General features: G+C 32.0%; 1 protein-coding gene across 1 annotated transcript in view; it reads left to right on the forward strand.

The window, feature by feature from the left end:
* LOC308655892 (uncharacterized protein) overlaps nucleotides 1-20,819 on the forward strand; it is a gene marked incomplete at its 5' end in the record, with an annotated part of 146,058 nt that overhangs the window by 60,531 nt on the left and 64,708 nt on the right. The window contains 2 exons of the mRNA XM_081306298.1: nucleotides 4,450-4,578; nucleotides 10,242-10,345. The remainder of the gene's footprint in view (nucleotides 1-4,449; nucleotides 4,579-10,241; nucleotides 10,346-20,819) is intronic.

Below are 20,819 nucleotides of genomic sequence, written 5' to 3' on the forward strand. Positions count from 1 at the left end.
TAATGCATTTTTATGTTGTTCCTTTGTACCAAAAGTTTATTTAGGTATGTGTTTGTTGGTTATGATCATTATCAACCTTGAAGGACAAAGCCAAATCATTCCCAAAGTAACAATACCAATTTTAATTAACTGAAACAAATGCTTCAGTTAGTAGTCATATATTTCCTTCCTTATATATTTTCTGGTTCTTAATATTATTAGACTATGGTGTAAAAATGTTATTTTGTTTCAATTTGCATTTTACTATTATTTAGTGAGAATGAGCAGAGCAACCTTGCATGCGTTTATTGGACATTTGGATTTCCTTTTCTGTGACTTGGCTACTTACATTGAGTGAGTTTTTTTTTCTTGTTTGTTTAAAATTGTCTTTTATGTAAGATAATTTAATGGTCTTTTTTTTTCCCTTTATGTGTACCTGATTTTCTCCATTTCATTTTTAAATAACTCATCTTTTCCTCAATGATTTGTATTATCAACTTTCTCATATACCAAATTGCCATACATACATGGGTATGTTTTGGTAATCTGCATGGCTGATTTGTTCGTTTTTGTGCCCATATTATATCATCTAAATTATCAACACTCATAATGAGATGATGGATATTAGGATAAGTCTTCCTACATTGTTCATCTTCTTCAAAAGTTTCCAGTTTTTAATTTATTGGTTTTAATGTGAATTAAAAAGACATTTTATTAAGTTCTATTAGCCATCATGGGATTTCTTTTGGAATTGAATTTGTAGAGTAATTTTGTGAGAATAGGCATTTTTATATTTTTCTTCTTTCCACATTTTTTATTGGGTCCATTTTAGTTGTACATGATGATGGGATTTGCTGTTACGTATTTGTACATGCACACAATGTAACAATGTAATTTGGCCAGTATCAGTCCCTAGCACTTCTCCCTTCTTCCCCTCCTCCTAGCCTTTGGTCCCTTTCTTGTGCTGTTCTCCCTTTTATTTTCATGAGATCCCATCCTCCACCTTTCTTTTCCTTTTTCCTCTCTATCTTCCACATATGAGAGAAAACATATGATACTTGACTTTATGAATTTGGCTTATTTTGCTTAATGTAATTGTCTCCAGTTTCATATATTTTCCTGCAAATGACATAATTTCCTTTTTCTTTATGGCTGAATAAAACTCCATTGCTTATATATGCCACATTAATTTTACCCATTAATCCACTGATGGACACCTAGGCTGGTTGAGAATATACATTTTTATGAAACAGTCTTCTCATCCACCAACATGGTATATCTTCCTATTCATTTAAGTTTCTGTTTATGCTTGATGGTAAACTTTTATAATTTCTTCCATATTGGTGTTACTCAGATTTTGTGAAATATATTCTTAGGTACATTATGATTTTTTAAAATTGTGAATGAGATCTTTTATTACATTTCTACTTGGATGTTGCTTATGAATAATAATGCTATTGATTTTTCTTGTATATTAATATTATTATTATTGGTACTGGGGATTGAATATAGAAGCATTTTACTACCAAACTACATCTCTAGCCCTTTTTTATTTTTTATTTTGAGACAGGGTCTCACTAATTTGCTTAGGACTTCACTAAGTTGCTAAGGTTGACCTCGAACTTGCAATCTTCCTGATTTAGCTTCCTGAGTTGCTGGGATTATAGGCATACATCACCACACCCAGTTTGCATATCATTCTCATATCCAATAATATTGTTGAGTTGTCATTTTGACAACTTGTAGATTATTCTGGATCTTCTATGTGATCACATTATCTATAAAAAATGACATTTTTTTCAATCCTTATAATACTTTTTATAATTGGTTAAGATTTCCTTTAGTGGGTTGAATAGAAGCAGTTCTTACTTTGTTTCTGACTTTAAAAAGAACAAATGTTCTTACTTTGTTTCTGACTTTAAAAAGAATGCTTTAAAGTTTTACCATTAAATATCAAATTAAGGAAGTTTTCTTATATTCTTTACTTGCTATGAGTTTCTTTATAACAGATAATATATGAATGTTGAATTTTTTTCTGTACCCATGAAAAGATCTTAAGGTTTTTCTCCCTTATATGTTATTGTGGCAAATTATATTAATAGATTTTATTTTCTTTTTAACTGGTACATCATTAAAGTTATACCTATTAGTAGGGTACCATGTAATTAATACATGTGTACATTGTGTATGCAGTTGTAGATTTTTTTTTATTGGGCCTTGTGGGCCTTATGCATGCTAGGTGAGTGCTCTTCTACTGAGCCATTTCCCTAAGAACATTAGTAGATTTTAAAATGTTGATCTATCATTGAGTTCCTGGGAGAAACCTTACTGGATCATGATGTGGTTAAATAGATAACATTTAAATATGTGCAAATATATAGACAGGTAGATGTTATAGACCCATACTTTGACTCATTAAATTTGCTCATATTTCATGTAGAATTTTTTCCTTCATGTATGTTTGTAAACAAGACTGGTCTATCGTTTTATATAATTGTTGGTCATTTTGAATATTAACATTATACTAGCCTTAAAAAATGAGTTGGATAGCTTTCCCAATCTTTTATTATCTGGAATGTCTTCCTTAAAATAGGGGTTATTTCTTTTTTAAGAGGTCAGTGCCTGAGGTTATCAAAATAGGAGTTATCTATTTCTTTGAGTAGGTAATATTTGTCTATAAACAACCACAGCTTGATGTTTTCTTGTGGATAGATTTTTGACTGTTGATTTAATTTCTTTGATGGTCATGAGTGTATTCAGGTTTTCTGTGTTCTTCTTGAATCAAGTTATGTTGCTTATACAGGATGTCCCCACAGTATTAGTGTTATTTTAAGTTTAAGTTTAAATGATTTTAAAAATTTAAATGTACAGACTTATACAATGATTTGAAAGTTTAATTATTAATTAATATATTTTTAGCTTTATGGTTTTGAAATAACAATTTTTATTTTATTCAGTGTCATCTGTATTCAGAGGAGACAAAAAATTAACATTTAATTTAAATTAAAAAATTAGATTGAAAATATCAGACATTTATTTACTGACTTTCTTTGTAGATTTTCCTTTTTTTAAAATTTGTCAAGGAAACTAGCTTCTAGTCTATAAAGTTTCCTACTATGTTTGAAGTTCCTAAGACCACCCTTAGATTGAGTAGTAATTCACTAAATGGACTCACATATAGTCATACTCACAGCCAAGACTTATTATAGCAAAGGATATAAAGCAGTAGCAGTTAGAAAAGCCAAACAGAACTATGTCTGGAGGAAACCATTCAGAGCCTCTAGGAAGCTTCTCATGGAGTCACACAGGACAAACTTTATTTCCTCAGGAATACATGTGAAATGTCTGTCAGGAGTGTTCACTACAAGGTTCGTTGCTCATGATGTTTATTGGAGGCTGGTCATATAGGTAATTCCAGATTCTCAGGAGAGTAGGTGTTCAGCTTAAACCACATTGTACGAACAGTTTAGGCACAGTGAATACTGCAGTTCTGGGAGTGGTGGGAACCCTCCTGAAATCCAAATTCACAGAGTAGGCTTGCAAATAATTTTTTTTTAAAGTGTCTAATTTCAATGTGGGATCATAGATGTTTCACTTGGTGTGTGTGTGTGTGTGTGTGTGTGTGTGTGTGTGTTATGTTGAAAATGTTGGTTCCTAGTAAACTTAATAAGTAATTTAAGCTTTCTATATTGATATCAGTGTAACAATACCAGTGCCATTACTAACAATGCCATTACTAATTAACTGGAAACAGTTCAAAATATCTTTGCAGTTGTTTTGGTCCTTGCTAAGAATTTATAATCAAACTAACTCTGCAGTCATTTGTAATAATTGCTGAGTTTAAGCTTAGTAACTTGATACATAGGTTACTTTATTTTATTTTACTTTCAAATCTTGGGGATAGCTTTTGAAGTTATTTATTCATTTTTGTTTTATAATTTTGTTAGAAATTTATATAATTTCTTTTTTTTAAAGAGAGAGAGAAACAGAGAGAGAGAGAGAGAAAGAGAGAGAGAATTTTTTAATATTTATTTTTGTTGTGGTGGACACAACATCTTTATTTTATTTATATGTGGTGCTGAGAATCGAACCCAGAGCCCTGTGCATGCCAGGCGAGCGCGTTACCGCTTGAGCCACATCCCCAGCCCATAGTTTCTTTTTTAAAAAGTATTTTTTATTGTAGATGGACACAATACCTTTATTTTATTTATTTATATGTGGTGCTGAGAATCAAACCCAGTGCCTCACACATGCTAGGCCAGCACTCTATCACTGAGCACCCCCAGCCCAGAAATTTATATAGTTTCAAAGTCAAAACTAGACATTAAGCTAAATTTGGAGAGGTGTAGTTTTTATTTTTTATCTCAGTCTCTCATTTCCCATGGTAAATAATTTAATTAGTTTTTAATTTATTTTTCTTTTGTTTTATTTTTTTTTATGGAACCAAATTTGTATTTTTTTTTTCTTTAGGTATATGCAAGCACACCATTCACACATTTGGCACCTGGTTTATTTTCTGGAGATCCTACCATCACAGTCAATAAAAACTCCTTACCAGGATCTATTTTTTATGGAGCATGGAATTATCATACCATACAGGTAATATAAATTTGGACCCCAAAGTTATCTTCAGGTTTTGCTCTTTCACAGGAAACTTTCCTATCCAGAGCTTTGGCAGTGAACCATCTTCCTTGCTGCTCTCTGGGACTGGTGAGCAGAGACATTGTGTTTGTTTGTAACTACCTCCCTTCCCACAACTTAATGGAATAAGTCTCAAAACTACCTCCCTTCCCACGACTTTATGGAATAAGCCTCTTTTGATCATTTGAACTTTGTATTCTGGTATCTCAGTTATTTCATTCTAATTCTCTGCTTGTGTAGGCCCCAAACACAAATCATGTCCCTACATATGGACCTTAAACCCTTAGTTACTGATCTGTGTGCTCAGTTTCTTCTTTTTCCTTCCCTAAGTTGTCAGACTGTCAGCTTACACACTTGCAGTGCTGGCTTGAGTTCTCTCTGTTTCTGGAGCTTGGGTACTTTAAAACTACATATGAACTTTTTTTTTGTTGTTGTTGTTGTATTTTATCCAGAATTTCTGTGTATTTGGAGCAGGAACAATTTGCTTTGTCATGCTACCAGAAGTAGATCAACTGTATTTACTTCTGTCACCCATTTGTCTTTTCTTTTCTGTAATTAATTAGCTGAAGGAAGATACACACAAATCACATATATTAAATAACTTTACAAGATGCATCTTAAAGCTAAAATTATGATTTTTCTACCAAATCTTTCCCCCTTTTTATTCATTTGAACAGATTATTAATATCCTGTAGTAATTATTTTAAGGTGTTTTCTAGCATATTCTCATCTTTTTTCTCCTGTGTTGCTTATATTCCTCTTTTGTCTCTCAATCAAAGAAAAATTTATGCAAGGGACTTAGACAAACCAATCTTAGTGCTTCTATCTTTCCTTTCTTTTTCATTTTATTGTGGTAGTGAGGATTGAACTAGGGCCCTGCAAACTCAGGGTCTCACAGAGGCTAGGCAAATTACCACTGAACTACATTCTTGGCTCATCACTGCTTCTTTTAAAAGGGCAATAAATTAAGTCACAAGCCCTTTAAACAACATTATAGAGAATGTACATTCTTTTTAATAAAATAGAAAAAATTACCTAAGTATAATTTGTGGATACTAGTGAAGATTCTTAGTTCAGAGTATTTTTGAATCTCTGAAGAGCCTTTATTCAATTACATTTATTTCTGATTGGTTTTATGTCTTTGTTTCACTTGTACCCTCCTCTAACTTGTCTTTTATTTGTACTGTAGGTGTTTCATTACAACTGCATCTGATATTGGCATGACACTTAGAGGAGCTTCTGTATTTAATAAATTTCAACTGGATCTTTTTCTCTGTGTAATTTTAAATATAGGGGCAATATTGATATAGAATAAAATAGCTTGGAAGTATACAAGTCATATTTAAATCGTTAGATTTCTTTAAGAGATCTGCAGCTTTCAAGAAAATTCTCCTTTAGACATGCAACATTTACTTGGAACTTTGAACAGAGGCAAGAATTTTGCAAAAGTGAGAGAAAATTGTTTCAACTACTTTTGAGGTTAAGTTATAAACATAATAGTAATTTCATTTCTACTTGCTTTTATTAGCATTCATATTATATAAAATGTTTTATCCAGAGGAAAAACAATAGAGGAAAGACTATTAAATTTTTCTTTAGACTATGTTAATTGGTTCCAAGAAAATTCAGGATTTCTCAAAAGATATTATTATTATTATTATTATTATTATTATTATTATTTTTTTTTTACTGATTTGGGGACAATTTTATTACAAGAGCATGATAATGCAAAACATTCTGTAATATACCCAGCGAAAAATGAATGTCAAGGGAAAGAAGTTTATTTGTCTTCTTTTTTTTTTTTTTTTAATTGGATGTTCACAACATTACAAAGCTCATGACAAATCATATTTCATAGATTAGAATCAATTGGGTTATGAACTACCATTTTTACCCCAAATACAGATTGCAGAATCACATCGGTTACACATCACATTTTTACATACTGCCATATTAGTGACTGTTGTATTCTGCTACCTTTCCTATCCTCTAATATCCCCCCTCCCCTTCCCTCCCATCTTCTCTCTCTACCCCATCTATTGAAATTCATTTCCCTCCATGTTTGTTATCCCATTCCCCTCGTAAACTCTTATATATAATTTTGTATAACAATGAGGGTCTCTCTCCATTTCCATGTGATTTCCCTTCAAAAGATATTATTACTAACACACATTAGCATACACACACGTGCACACACACATACACACACACACACTCATTCATGCATTCTCATGTCCTATATATAAAAATATATATTTATAAACATGTATTTTTTGGTAATAAGACTTTCTCTTTAAGAATATTTGAAGCATAATACTTGGGTTAGCTTTCTATCCCTGTGAAAAATACTTGAGATTGCCAGGTGGGGTGCTATACATCTGTAATCCCAGTGGCTCTGGAGCTTGAGGCAGGAGGATCTCAATTTCAAAGTTAGCCCCAGCAACTTAGCAAGGCCCTAAGTAACTTATTGAGGCCCTGTCTCAAAATGAAATATAGAAAGGACTGGGATGTCGCTTAGTGGTTAAGAACCCCTGGGTTCAATACCCAGTACAAAAAAAAAAAATAAAAATCCGAGACCAACAAGGAGGAAAGTTTTATTCTGGTTCATGGTTTCGGAGGTTTCAATCCATGCTCACTTGGGCCTTTTGTTTTCTGACTTTCACTAAGGCAGTATGTCCTGGCAAAATCACAAGGCAGATAAAGCCTGTTTAGCATATGGCAGCAGGGGAGCAAAGAGATAGGAAGAGACTACAGTTCCTACATTCTCTTCAAGGGAACTCCCTCAGTGATTTAAGTTCTTTCTACTTTGCCCCATTTCCTAAAGGTTCTACCACCTCCCAGTAATGCCAGGGGTGAGAGATCAAATCTTTAACATATAAGCTTTTGGGGGACAGTTAAGATCCAAACTATAGCAACACTACTTCAGTTATTTTTTAAAAAAGAGCATTTAGAAAATTCAGTGCAAAAAATAGCATACATGCTATTTAAAGCTGTGTATTGATTAGCAAATTTCAAAGGAAGATGTTCTGTAATTGACCCTTGATTCAAATTATAAAAAACCACACATTGAAGGCATTTACTGACATGTTTAAGGAAAACATGAGAAATGTGGGGAATGTGAGAAAGCTAGGGAGAATCTTAACTGACTTTTCCTGATATTTCAGGATATGACATTTTACATCATTTTTCCTCACACATTCATTATGTTATCTGTAGCAAAGTTACATCAACCTGGAGTTATGCATATATTACATTAAATATACTCTGAGTATAGTATATACATTTAAATATGAATTTTTATGTAAAGACAATACAATATAATCAATTAATAAGCAAAACCAGGGTTCTTCAAGATAATGCTCCCAGGTCCTATAGTTGTCACTGTTCCACAGTGAGGAGGAATTAGAGAACTCTTAATTTTCATCTCATTGAATTTTCCAAAGTAGGAGTTTTGAGACACATATTAAACAGGAGCATGTCTTCTCAGAACCTGTAAACCAGCCAGTTGAAAGATTGACAGCTGGTTGAAGAGTACACAACCTTATATTTGGTTTCAGGCACGCAAGAGTTTTATTCACAGCTGTGATGGTAAGGAGGAGAGTGGGAGGTTTTGCCTTCCACACAGCAAGTTAAACAAATGCAGCACAATATCTCCATTGCTATCCAAGTCACTTCCTGCTTCAGCATTCTTCAAGCACATCTTTCACATTTTTTGAATAAAAACTCAACCAGAAAGCTAGGCTTTTACTTAACTTTGTTTCTATCATCAGTGTATGGGAATGACAAGATAAAGCTACTACTGAAAGATTTGGAAGAATTATATTTTTTTAAAAAATGAGTCTTTACCAAATATATTATAAAAAAATTTAAAAGGGCCACATTACACTCATTTGAACAGAATATTTCACAGTCATTGGCTTTCTTCTCATGCTGTTTTCTCTGTATGTAGTTATTTTCTTATTGAAAATTGGCACCATTTGATGCAGATGTTTTCTGTATTCACAGTAAAGAGGAGACTAACTAAACACTTAGAAAGTGACCCATGTAGCTACATATTGTGATTGTCTCTTTTTATTATACACACAAGGATCTTTGAATTCTCTAAAGAGATAAGTTTTAGGAGAAAAGTTCTCATACTTTGAGATACCAAATATGATATTCAATTAGCAAGAACAAAAGAAAAATATCACAAAAGTGATAGTAGGTGAATTAAGAATAGTTTGGTAGAAATTCTTTGTATGGCAAAGCCAGAAAGAGATTACAAACACCTGTATTTCTTTGTGTTCAACTCATGAACCAATAAATGTAGATAATGTGTTTATCTATTGAACAGTAAAAATAAAGTTTCCATAATGCATATACCAAAGAGGATGTCTAACTATTTCATAATGTTCAAGGTAAGGAGATATGGTAGAGAGAAAAGGAATAATAACAGAAGTCCTTAATAAAAGCAATTCTGACAAAGTGGGGAGGGTGGTCCTCCCACAGGGCTAAGCTTTGCCTTATGCCATATGCTGATTTCTTCAATAGATTTCTTGCCAAGTCCATTTTCCCTGGACTCTAGAATTTATAAGATGTGCTTTACTAATATTAACACAGCATTTTCTTTCCTTCATAGACAAGTCTGCTTGAGCAAAGTAAGACCTAAACAGAATACATTGTTTATTATTTAATAGACAAATATAGCCCATGAATGAATAAAGGAATTGAGAGTTTCTTCTTGTTTCATTTTGATTTTATTTACTTCAAGGGATAGCTAGCAATAATATTTGAAACAGTTGGATATTTAGTGTTGGAGAGGCAATCTACTCATTTTTTTCCCTTCTAATCTTTCATCATGGTGGAATTCAGTTTCTTCTTCATGTTACGAACATAGTTTCATGATAGATGGCAGTATCTTCTATGTGCCATCTATCGTGTACAAAAATTTGAGAAATTATTCTATATTTACTTTATAGTATACATAAAACATTCTTTTCCTGGTTTTAAAATAAATTCAGAAGATTTATTTAAGGAGTTCATTTCCAAAACTTAGCCATAACTAGTGATGTTTTTAGTGGACTTCTCATTTTTAAGAGAAATGAATTTTTTTTCTTAAATATTAGATATTCACTAATAGCCTTATTTGTATATATAAATGGTACCTTCCTACAAAATTGTATAGAATATATACACTTATTGGTTAAAGAAAAAAACTTGAGGAAAAACTTTTCCCTCAAATAAAACAATAAGTATTATCTATCTTTGTATTATTTATCTTTTTTTTTTTTTTTTTTTTTTTTTTTTTTGGTGCTGAGTATCAAACTTTCACCTGTTAGCAAATACTGTACTACTGAGCTAAACCCCCAGCCCTATCTCAGATTCTTACTTGCATTATATGGTCAAGATAAATGTTGATCTTCTGTCTTTTGATGAAAACTCTGTAAACATTTAAATTTAATTATGAAAAAATGTGCACTTTGATGACTTACAGTTTGATGAGAATTTTGGAGAGGATCTATATTTGTATTTTGCTCATGTACTTCATCTTATTTTCTCACTTTGAGAGAATTGTAATCTAATGTTAAAGTTAGACATCCAATTTTCTTTCTTTCTTTTTCTTTTTTTTTAAATGAGGACAGATATAAATCAATCATCAGAAAAGAGACTGAAATAATAGAGAATAATGTATTGAAAAGAAGAGCTACAACCTGCAAATCCGGTGGGGAGTGTAGATTAAATCCATGTAAGTCCAATATCACTATTTGCAAAATACATGATGTTTGAAAGGATCAAAGAAAACCCACCAAATCTTATAAATAGTTATTTAGTTAGAGCTTACCATAGGGATTAAAATTAACATCCTAAATTTATAGCAATCTAGTTTGAAGTGATACCAGCTGAGCTCCAGTAAGGTGCATTGATTTTGCTCCTAACTCCATCCTCCCCTTCATGTTGTTGTTATCACAAATTAAATCTTTATGCTTTATGTGCCATTTTCATAGGTTTGTATTTATTGTTTTGTGTGTTCATCTCTTAAATCATACAGAAACTAAAAAGAGGAGTTATATGTTGAAAATACATAAGTACTTGGTTTTATACTTACCTATATCATAACCTTTAACAGTGTTTTTTATTCCTTTGTATGATTTTAAGTTTCTGTTTAGTGTCCTTTCATTTTAGCCTAAAGGACTCTGTTTAGTATTTTTTAAAAATTTATAGTCTTAGTTTTTTTTCACTTTGGATGTGAATGGATAAACAATTATAAAAATACTGTTATATTTTTAAAGAGACAAAGAGAAAGTACAGTGGTAAAAATATGTTGGTAATTACATTAAGTATAAATGAATAGATATGTCATTTAAATAACTAATAACTTACTACAGATTACAAGATATTGTAAGTGTATTCTATTTGTCAGTGATAGCTCAAAACTGAGGACCTATAAGCAAAGGTAAAACAATTGAATTAACTGTTTCTGGAAGTTGCTAACAGCAGTAACAACTAAAAGCTGAATTGGACAGTTTGTGTTAGACAAATTAGGTTTCAAGGGGAAAATATTGATAGGGAAAAAGAAAATCTCTATGCAATGGTATAAACAATTAGCCAGCTATATATGATGACTCTAAATAACTAGAGTATATATCTTAGTCTTAATCTATGTAAAATAAAAATAACTATAAGTAGTAGATGTTCACCATCAAAGTGTACTTTTTATAAGTTTAAAAAAATTGGTAAGGGACCTGGGGTTGTTGCTCAGAGGTAGAGTACTTGCCTAGCATTTGTGAGGCACTGGGTTCAATTCTCAGCATCACATATAAATAAGTAAATAAAAAGGTATGTATCCATCAACAACTAAAAAAAAATTTTAAAAATTGGTAAGGATATAAGTATATTAATAAATGTACCATAAAAGCCTTTGCACTGCAACATAGAATGTTCATTCATTTTTTTCCATTAGTGTATTATAATTATACATAATTGTGGAATTCATTATGCCATATTCAAACATGCACATAAGGTAATTTTATCAATCCCATTTCTCAGTACCTTCCTTTCCCACACTTCCTCCCTCTCTCTAATATGCTTGCCCTACTCTACTGATCTCTCTTCTATTATTATTATTATTTTAACTAGTGCACTAAAATTATATATATATATATATATATATATATATATATATATATATATATGGGTTTATAGAGCAGGTCTACTAGCAATGAACTCTCTTAAGTTTGTTTATCTGGGAATGTCTCAGGTTTTTCATTTTTGAGGTTTTTTTTTAAAGACACAAATTCCTGGTTGGCATCTTTTTTTCATTTCATAATTTAAATATTTCATCCTATTTTCTTTTGGCTTCCATAGTTTCTGATGAGAAGTAGTCTGTTGATCTTATTGAGGCTGACTTGAATATGATGAATCCCTTCTCTCTTGTAGCTTTCAAGATTTTCTCTGGAAGTTTGATAACAATGTATCTTGATGTGGCTCTCTATTTAAGTTTGGAGTTTGTTGAGATTGTTGATGTATAGATTCATGTCTTCCATCACATTCGGAAAAGTGTTTGGATAATGTTTCTTCAAATATTTTTTTCTGCTCATTTCTGATTTTCTTCTTCTGTAACTTTCATAATGTGAATATTGATGTGCTTGATGGTGACCCATAGGTCTCTTAGACTGTTCATTTTTCTTTACTAATTTTCTCTCTGTTCCCTCTGTTTATAAGTTTGAAGATTCTTTTGCCTGTTCAAATTGGCTATTGACTATACCTTGTGAAGGTTTTGTCATACCTTATAATTTTCAACTCTTATAATTTGCTTTTTAAAATTTCTATTCCTTTGGAGCTGATTCTTATTTGTTCATACATAGTTTACTAATTCTCTGTAGTTATTTACCATTTCTTTCAACTCTTTGAATTTGATGAAGGCATTTGATTTAAAGTCTTTGTCTAGTAAGTTTAATATCTAGGCTTCCTTGGGAATGGTGTAAGTTTCTTACCCCCACTCCCCAGGAATGGGTCACACTTTCCGACTTTTTGGTGTACTTTGTAATGTTTTGTTGAGAATTGGAAATTTTGAACATTGTAATGTAATAATGCTGGAAATCAGTTTTCACCTCTTACCCGAAGTTGCTGTTAGTGCTTGATAAAGATTGTAGTTGTTCATTTGTTTAGTAACTATTCCTAATTGTTTTGCAAAGAGTGTATTCCTTTTCATGTTTGATTGCTGAAATCTATATTTCATTATTTCTATAGTTAGTCAGTGAACCAACAGGGATTTCCTTAAATGTCTGGATCTAATGAGAGAAGAAAAATAAATGATGTTCTGTTTCTTTAACTTCCTTTAATTGATGCCAGGGGATCTGCTTTTGCCCATCAATGTTGAATCAATGGCCAGCCTCTGTTTCAGTCCTTCAGCCAACTGCCAGGTAGATCAAAATACAGAACTACATATTTTGGAGGATAAAGTCTCTGTAGTCCACCCTGCACAAACAAGCCATACTTGGACTGCAGGGTGTTGTTCCATGGCTGCATTCAACAGGGCTTAAGGATAGTAGTTGCTATGTGTAACATTGAAATTCTACACAATTTACAGTCTCTTTCTTGATAAAGATCAGGCACCCCCTTGGACACTATGTTCAGCTAAAAGCCAGGGTTCTGAAATAGTTGATTCTGACAGTTCTTGCCAACTCAATAGTTGTTGGAGAGACTAATCCTGGAGCTTCCTACTTCACCATCTTTCATGATATCATTCTCCTCCATGTTCATTCTTAAAAGTGTCCCAGTTTGAACAATAAGTTATTTAATCACCTACTGGTAATTGAATGACAGGAGCAAGAAAATGTGATGAAAGCAAGTTTTTATTAGAAAATATAAGCTATGAGAATAATTAATAAATATTTATTAACTGCTTGCTTAAAGAGTAAAAGAGCTCAGGCAAATGCTACAGGGTTCATCTAGTTTCAGTTCAATAATATTCCTGCTCTTTAGGACATTTTTATCCTAGCACAGCACTGTAGTAGTGAATATTTTTGTTAGAAGGATTGATAGCTCATTTTGATTGCCATCCTGCCTTTAGATATGTGGTATTGTCATTGTTAACATGTAGACTCAGAGGTGTAGTCTGTGGAACAGCCTCCTCTCTTGTTGCTGACATGGGTGCCATATTGTCTGTCTTTCTACTTGTTTCCTCTTCCCAAATCTGTGGGTGGGTCATGAACAATTGCTTCATGGCTGTGTGCAGTCTGCAGGCCTTATGTTGTGTAGGCCTGCTATAGACAATGCTCTTTAATTGGGCAGAAAAGTTGCGGCACTGGCTTCTTTCCCAACTCAAAAAGCTGAGTACATGCTGTTACTGCAGCATTTCCAGTCTATGCCAGCTTGAGGAGCAAGATCCTAGGGTTGAAAATCAAACTAGGGGCTCCAAATGTTGGTAAATAACATTACATTTTGACTATTGAGTCTGATTATATTTGTAATTTTAAGGAGGTACTTTACTGAAAGTCAATTAATATGTTTTTACTCATTCTGGAAATTTGTAGACTTCAGCTACTTTTAGAGTCCCACTTAAGATGATTTTCATTCAAGTTTTTGTTAAGTACTCAGAAAAGAACAATAAAGTTAATTTGAGAAAAAATTGCTTTCAATGAGATGTTGGGTTGGTTGGTTGGGAGGCTGCCTTCTCCTCTCTTCCACACACAAGAAGCTACAGGTGATAGCAAATTTCATTTTTTAAAAATATAAACGAATAAAAGTGGAATAGTGAAAGTGGCTTGTTTGCCTTTTATCTTGATCTCTATTAAACATGAATGATACATGTTTTGGTGGTGAAAGTAAAATAATTTCCTATTTATACAAGTAATTATATTTTATGGTTGAATTTTAAACTCTCGAAAAAGATCATGATAAAGTGCCTATCAAAATATTAGCTATATCAGATGAAAAGACCACATATAGTATCTTATAAAAACTTTCTTTAAAAATATTATTATATGGGCTGGGGATGTGGCTCAAGCGGTAGCACGCTCGCCTGGTATGCACGCAGCCCGGGTTCGATCCTCAGCACCACATACAAAGATGTTGTGTCCGCCGATAACTGAAAAATAAAATATTAAAAAAAAATTATTATAATTAAAATATCTACATTATAAGCATCCCTTAACAAACAAATAGTTTAAATCTTTTTTGCAGTTCTCCATGTGACGTTAATGCTGCATACATTAGTATTGATGCTTCAGTTTAATATTACTTTCTCTAGTACTAAAATTGCTAACACCATAGCTTTGGTAATGCACATTTGAATATTTAATTATGTTGCTATAAATAGCACTAATGCTATGTTTTCATTGAATATGATGGGCCTTCTGTTAGTGCTGACATTTATGCAATCTTATTTTCTGTTTTCCTGTTGTATATACAATGCAAAGTATTCCCACCTGGGATTTCCCCAAAGTTTCACTTGGGAAACGGAACATTATTTGAGTGATGTTTGTGTTATATGTTGCTCAAGTCAAGCTTTGCTTTGAATCAAGTCAAATGATGAAAACATAGTCCAGCCTTTTTTCCAGCAGAATGCAATTACCTCTAAGGCCTACAGTAAAAAGACCAACTAATTGAAAACACTTGTCTTTGTTTTCAGTTAGCAAAGATTCTTATTAAGAAATGTCCATTTTTTAAATTCAAAAAGGTGGGTTTATATTTAATGAACTAAGAGAAAGAGCTCTGAAAATCAAAGCATGTGCAGGTTATCTTCTTCCTCAAGGGGATATCTACTACTGCTGTGCTCGTGTGAAGTAATAATGAGATACCATAAGCAAACAGTAGATGATTCATGTCAGATGGTTCTCCAATAACGTTAGGAGGAAAGCAGCTGATGTATGGGATATTGAAGGCAGATTAAGTTGTTAATGTATATTAGTATATTCTTAATTTCCTTTTAATTGAAAAAGACATATTGACTTTAATTAGAACCATTTCACAGGAACTGTCAATTAGCACATGTCAAACTAGTTAATTCAGAACAGAATTCTTTTAATTAGGGTCTGCTTTCCTTTAACTATGGGGCCAATGAAATCAGCCTTTCCTTATCTAGATTTTAAATGTCTCTAAGACATATAATACAAATGTAGACTCTTATCTATTATTAGAAGCCCATATGGATAACATTAAAATGATGATGCTGGCATTGTTCATGCAGCACAAATCAGAGTCCCTTTATGACTGTTAGAAAAAAAATGGCTTTGAACAAAGACTACTTTAAATACCAGATTTATCCTACTTTAAAGAGACTACAAAATTTATGACATGCATGTTCACATTTAAAGTATTATTTAATACGTCTGCTCAAATAAATGGGCCTATTCAAACGTTTTGTGTGTTCTATCAGCCGAAGACACATAAAACATTGTCAAACCATGCAGCAACATTTTTCCCTTAAATGAACTGTAATCAAAAGGGGAAAACAGATTCAATGATATTTTTTGGCACAACATAAAAATAGCATTGTTAACTTTCATTGCATCCAAAGATTTAATACCAATAGTTGATACAGTAACTAAACCACTAGTGGTGAGATAATGTGATCGTAGTAATCAGACAGTGTAAAATCTAAAACTTGGCTATTGCATAATGTAATGATGTGGAATTATGGCATTTTGTTACAGTTGGCATGAGGCACATCCAGTGAGCTTGATGGACAGGTCTGTATGGTGTTCACCTACAAAAAAGTGTGCTCAAAATTAAAAGAAGTGAATTAAGTGATACTGAAAGGGGGGAATTAATGTAAAATCTACCTTTCTTTATCACGTGAGGTTTAGCAACTATTTTACTGAGTTACCACAAGTAAGGATTACAGATATTAATGACAGGAATATTTAATAGGCTAAACTTTGGATTTCAAAGTGAATTATCTAGTAAGATACTTGTTCATTCTGCTATCAGTATATTTAACTTAATGATAGCAGTAGTGTTCCTTTAGGAAGTGTGCTGTATTGTCATTCTATCAGTGACTGCATTTGTGTCATTCAAATTAAACAAAGAAGTTTAGTACTCTGCTAATTTTGGTTAACATAGATAAAACAATAAAGGCAACAAACAGATGAAAAAGAATTACAAAAAATCTCCCTTTTTGGTTTTCCAGGGTTGACCCCCTCCTTCTTTTGAACTATTTCTAGTGAAACCTAAGCTGTCTGTGTTTAAAAGACATGGCCTACATTTAGCACATCCTTATTTTGTCTAGATATGTGACTTTTAACTTTTCTGGTGTCATATAGTCCCTTGAGTCCATATGTATATATATATTTTTGTGTGTATGTACACACAATTTTTGTATTTTTCAAAACTTTGTATATATTTTGTTAAAAGAAATTTTATTGTGTATAATTGAGGTTTGTGACGTGAAAAGATACTAATATTCATCCCTGAAAAATCCACCTAGGCTTACACCCACTAAAGTTTTCGAGATGGGAGTCATCTTTGCTATAGAGTGAATATTTGTGTGTCTAAAATTTATATGCTGAGACTTAATCCACAGTGTATTGGTATTTGGCGTTTAGGATATGATTAGGTAATGAGCATGGTGCCCTTATAAAAGAGACCCTGGAGAGCTGCTCTGCCCTTCTGCCAGGTGAGGACACAGTGAGAAGATGGCCATGGTGAATCAGGAAGGAGGTCATCACCAGCCAAAAAATCGCTGCTGGCACCTTCAATTTTTAAGCCCTCCAGTGAAGGTTATTTTGTTATAATGGCCAGAATGGACTAAGACAGTCTTTGAAAGTAATTTGGGTATAGCCTGCTGCAGGATATAACTTCAGTTTGATATTATTCAGGTCTTTTGGTGTTCTAGGCATTATAGTTCTTTCTGAATATAACAATGAGTAAGGTGAGGAACCTGAGCAAGTAATTGTACCAAGTTATTGACATATTTTTAGAACTACTGTGAGCCTCTTTTTCTTTCTTTTTTTTGGTGCTGGGGACTGAACCCAGGGCCTTGTGCTTGTGAGGCAAGCACTCTACCAACTGAGCTATATCCTCAGTCCCTCTTTTTCTTTTTTTAAAAGCGATTTTTTCAACTTACTGAATTGGTTAAAATTTGATCTATTTTTTAAATAAATCATCTAAAGTTATAAATGTGATAAGGTCTACAGTTTTGCATAAAAGTTGAGTGAAAATATAATTATGGAAAAATTAGAGGAGATAAATTTGTGTTAGAAGTTTAACTCACCATATTTTATCAATCTTTTCCATCTTATTTATAATTTTATTTTGGTTAATAATCTCAGGTAACATTAATATAAATTTCATGTATTTTTATGTTTTTAAAAATTTTAGTTCTATAGTTTATAATTACTTATAAAAATACATAGGGGATACTGAAATAATTTGTACAAAATTGTCTTATTTAAACTCAAAGAAATGTGCAAATAATCTTCAAATGGGTTCTAATTGATTTTTCAATTATTTTCAAGCAGTGCTAGGTTTTAAATTTGAATAAATGGCTAAATAAGGTCTACTTTCTAGCAATATTGACATTAGATATGTCAATTTCTAATGTCTGCTATTCCACCTGATATTCTCACCTTTGTATCTCAAAGTATTTTTTTTAAGTTCTTGTATATATTTTGTTTTGGTCTTTAAGAATATGCTGTAGCAATGTTAAATATTTATTTAAGCATACATATATACTGAGTTTATATATGTGTATGTATATAAATACATATATATATATGCATGTGAGTATGTGTGTGTTTAACAGTATGCCATAAACCTTAAAATCTCAGTTCAGTGATAGAAAAGGGTACCTTAAATTAACTTAATTATTAGTAATAATTGAAACCAGGTTTTATAACTTGGAATAGGAAAATATGTGTGGATACGTAATTAAAGAAATACTGGGTAATAGTAATAGAAGCTTCCCCCAAAACCCTCATATATTAATATTTTTATTTGGGTAGGCACTACCTATAAAATAGGTAAGATTGAGCTATAAGAATTTTTAGATAAATATTTTGAGAATTTATTCTGTTAAAGATTGACAGTATGTTAGCAGAAAAGAATAAGTTATATATATATGTATATATATATACATATATATATATTTTTTTTTTACTGAGAAAGAAGCTTTGGTTTACTTTACACATGGCAAATTTTATAGCATTTTTCTGATAATACAGTATTTCTGCATTTTGGTTGGTAGGTCAAAAATGTATTATTTTTTTGCCCCAGTTTGCTTCTTAATTATCTGTAGCAGTTTAAATTCTCTTGCATATATTAATTTATGGAAAGTTGACCCCCTGGTGCATTTGTTAGCAACAAAAATTTTTTGACCTTTGGAAATATACAAGATTCATGAGACTTGATTTAATTTTCTTAATAGTACAGGTGATGTAGGTTTTACATATTGGTAAAATTAAACAAAAATTATTCATATATATTTGTGAATCAAAACCATAGGAATTTCAGCAGCATTTTAATAGATTACTTAAATAATTAGAGCTATTCAAGTGATCTGAAACAGGAAATTTCTAGAAACAACTGGAATGTTTTATTTATTTATTTCAAAGGGCATTTAAAGAACTTATTTGTTCTTCATAGATATACATAACAGTAGAGTGTATTTTGATATACATACATGGAGTATAACTTATTCTAATTAAGATCCCATTCTTCTGGTTGTACATGATGTGAAGGTAAACTGGTTGTGTATTCATATATGAACATAGGAAAGCTATGTCCAATTTATTCTACTGTCTTTCCTTTTTCCCATCTCCCCTCTCTTCCCTTCATTCCCCTCTGTCTAATCCAATAAACTTCTATTCTTTCCTCTCCACTTATTGTGTGTTAGCATCTGCATATCAGAGAGAACATTTGTCCTTTGGTATTTTGGGTTTGGCATATTTCACTTAGGATGAAGTCTTCAGATCCATCCATTTACCAGTAAATGCCATCATTTCATTCTTCTTTATGGTTGAGTAATATTCCATTATATATATATATAAATCACAGTTTATTTACCCATTCATCTGTTGAAGGACACCTAAGTTGATTGTATAGCTTGGCTATTGTGAATTGAGCTGCTGTAAACATTGATGTGGCTGCATCATTGTAGTATGCTGATTTTAAGTCCTCTGGGCACAGACTGAGGAGTGGGATAACTAGGTCAAATGGTGGTTCTATTCCATGTTTTCTGAGGAATCTCCATACTGCTTTCTATACCAATTTGCAGGCCCACCAGCAATGTAGGAGTGTACCTTTCCCCCCCACATCCTCACCAACATATATTGTTACTTGTATTCTTGATAATTGGAATGCTTCATTTAAAAGGAAGTAATATTCAATAAAAATCTTTAATTGTTGGGGCTGGAGGTGTAGTTCAATGGTGGAGCACTTACCTAATATTCTTAAAGCTCTGGGTTTAGTTCCAGGCACAATACACAATTCTTTTTAATTGTTGGATTTTAAGTTAAAGTGGAAAGTTTCTTGATTATTTAGATTTCTAATCAATATAGTCTTTATTTGCTTAGGGACTAAATTTATTGCCCTGTAATTTTTGTTTGCTCTGTATATATGTAATTATCACTCCCCAAACCACACATTTTCTACTTAATGATAAACAGTTGTTTAAAATGTTTATTATATGTTTTATTATCATTTAGTAAATTTATTTTTTTATATCTTGAATGGGAGTATGTTACATAACTTTTGGAGAAATGATAGGGAGACATTTGTTTCTATTTTTATTTTCATCAGTCAACATCAGATTAATTTGGTTCAATAACACAGGCATTTACTGAACACCTATTATTTCTAAGCACAGTTAATATAGGCATTATCTTGTTAAGTAATAGTTAAAATGTTTATCTGCCTTTCTCTTGACTTCATCATGAGGAACCTGTTAAAAACTAATAATCATTAAAGGATTAGTAATTGCCTTTAAGAAATTACTTATTTAGTGTTTTATAGATGAATATTTGCAAATCCTTTATTTATTTTATGTAACCTGAACAATCTTGTTAGAGTTATTAATTTTCTTCATTGATATAATTTGGGGTTCTGAATATGGAAATACTGTGATCAAATTCCAGCTTTACTAATTACTAGCTTTGTGAACTTAGGTAAGTTACTTAAAACTCTCTGTCATTCGGTTCCTTTCTCTGAAAAATGGGGATAATAATGCCTACCTTACAGTGTTGCAAGGATTAAATGAAAAGGGTTTAGAATCATGCCTG

This window comes from Spermophilus citellus, assembly GCF_964194105.1.
Source record: "Spermophilus citellus genome assembly, chromosome: 1".
NCBI classification, from domain to species: domain Eukaryota; kingdom Metazoa; phylum Chordata; class Mammalia; order Rodentia; family Sciuridae; genus Spermophilus; species Spermophilus citellus.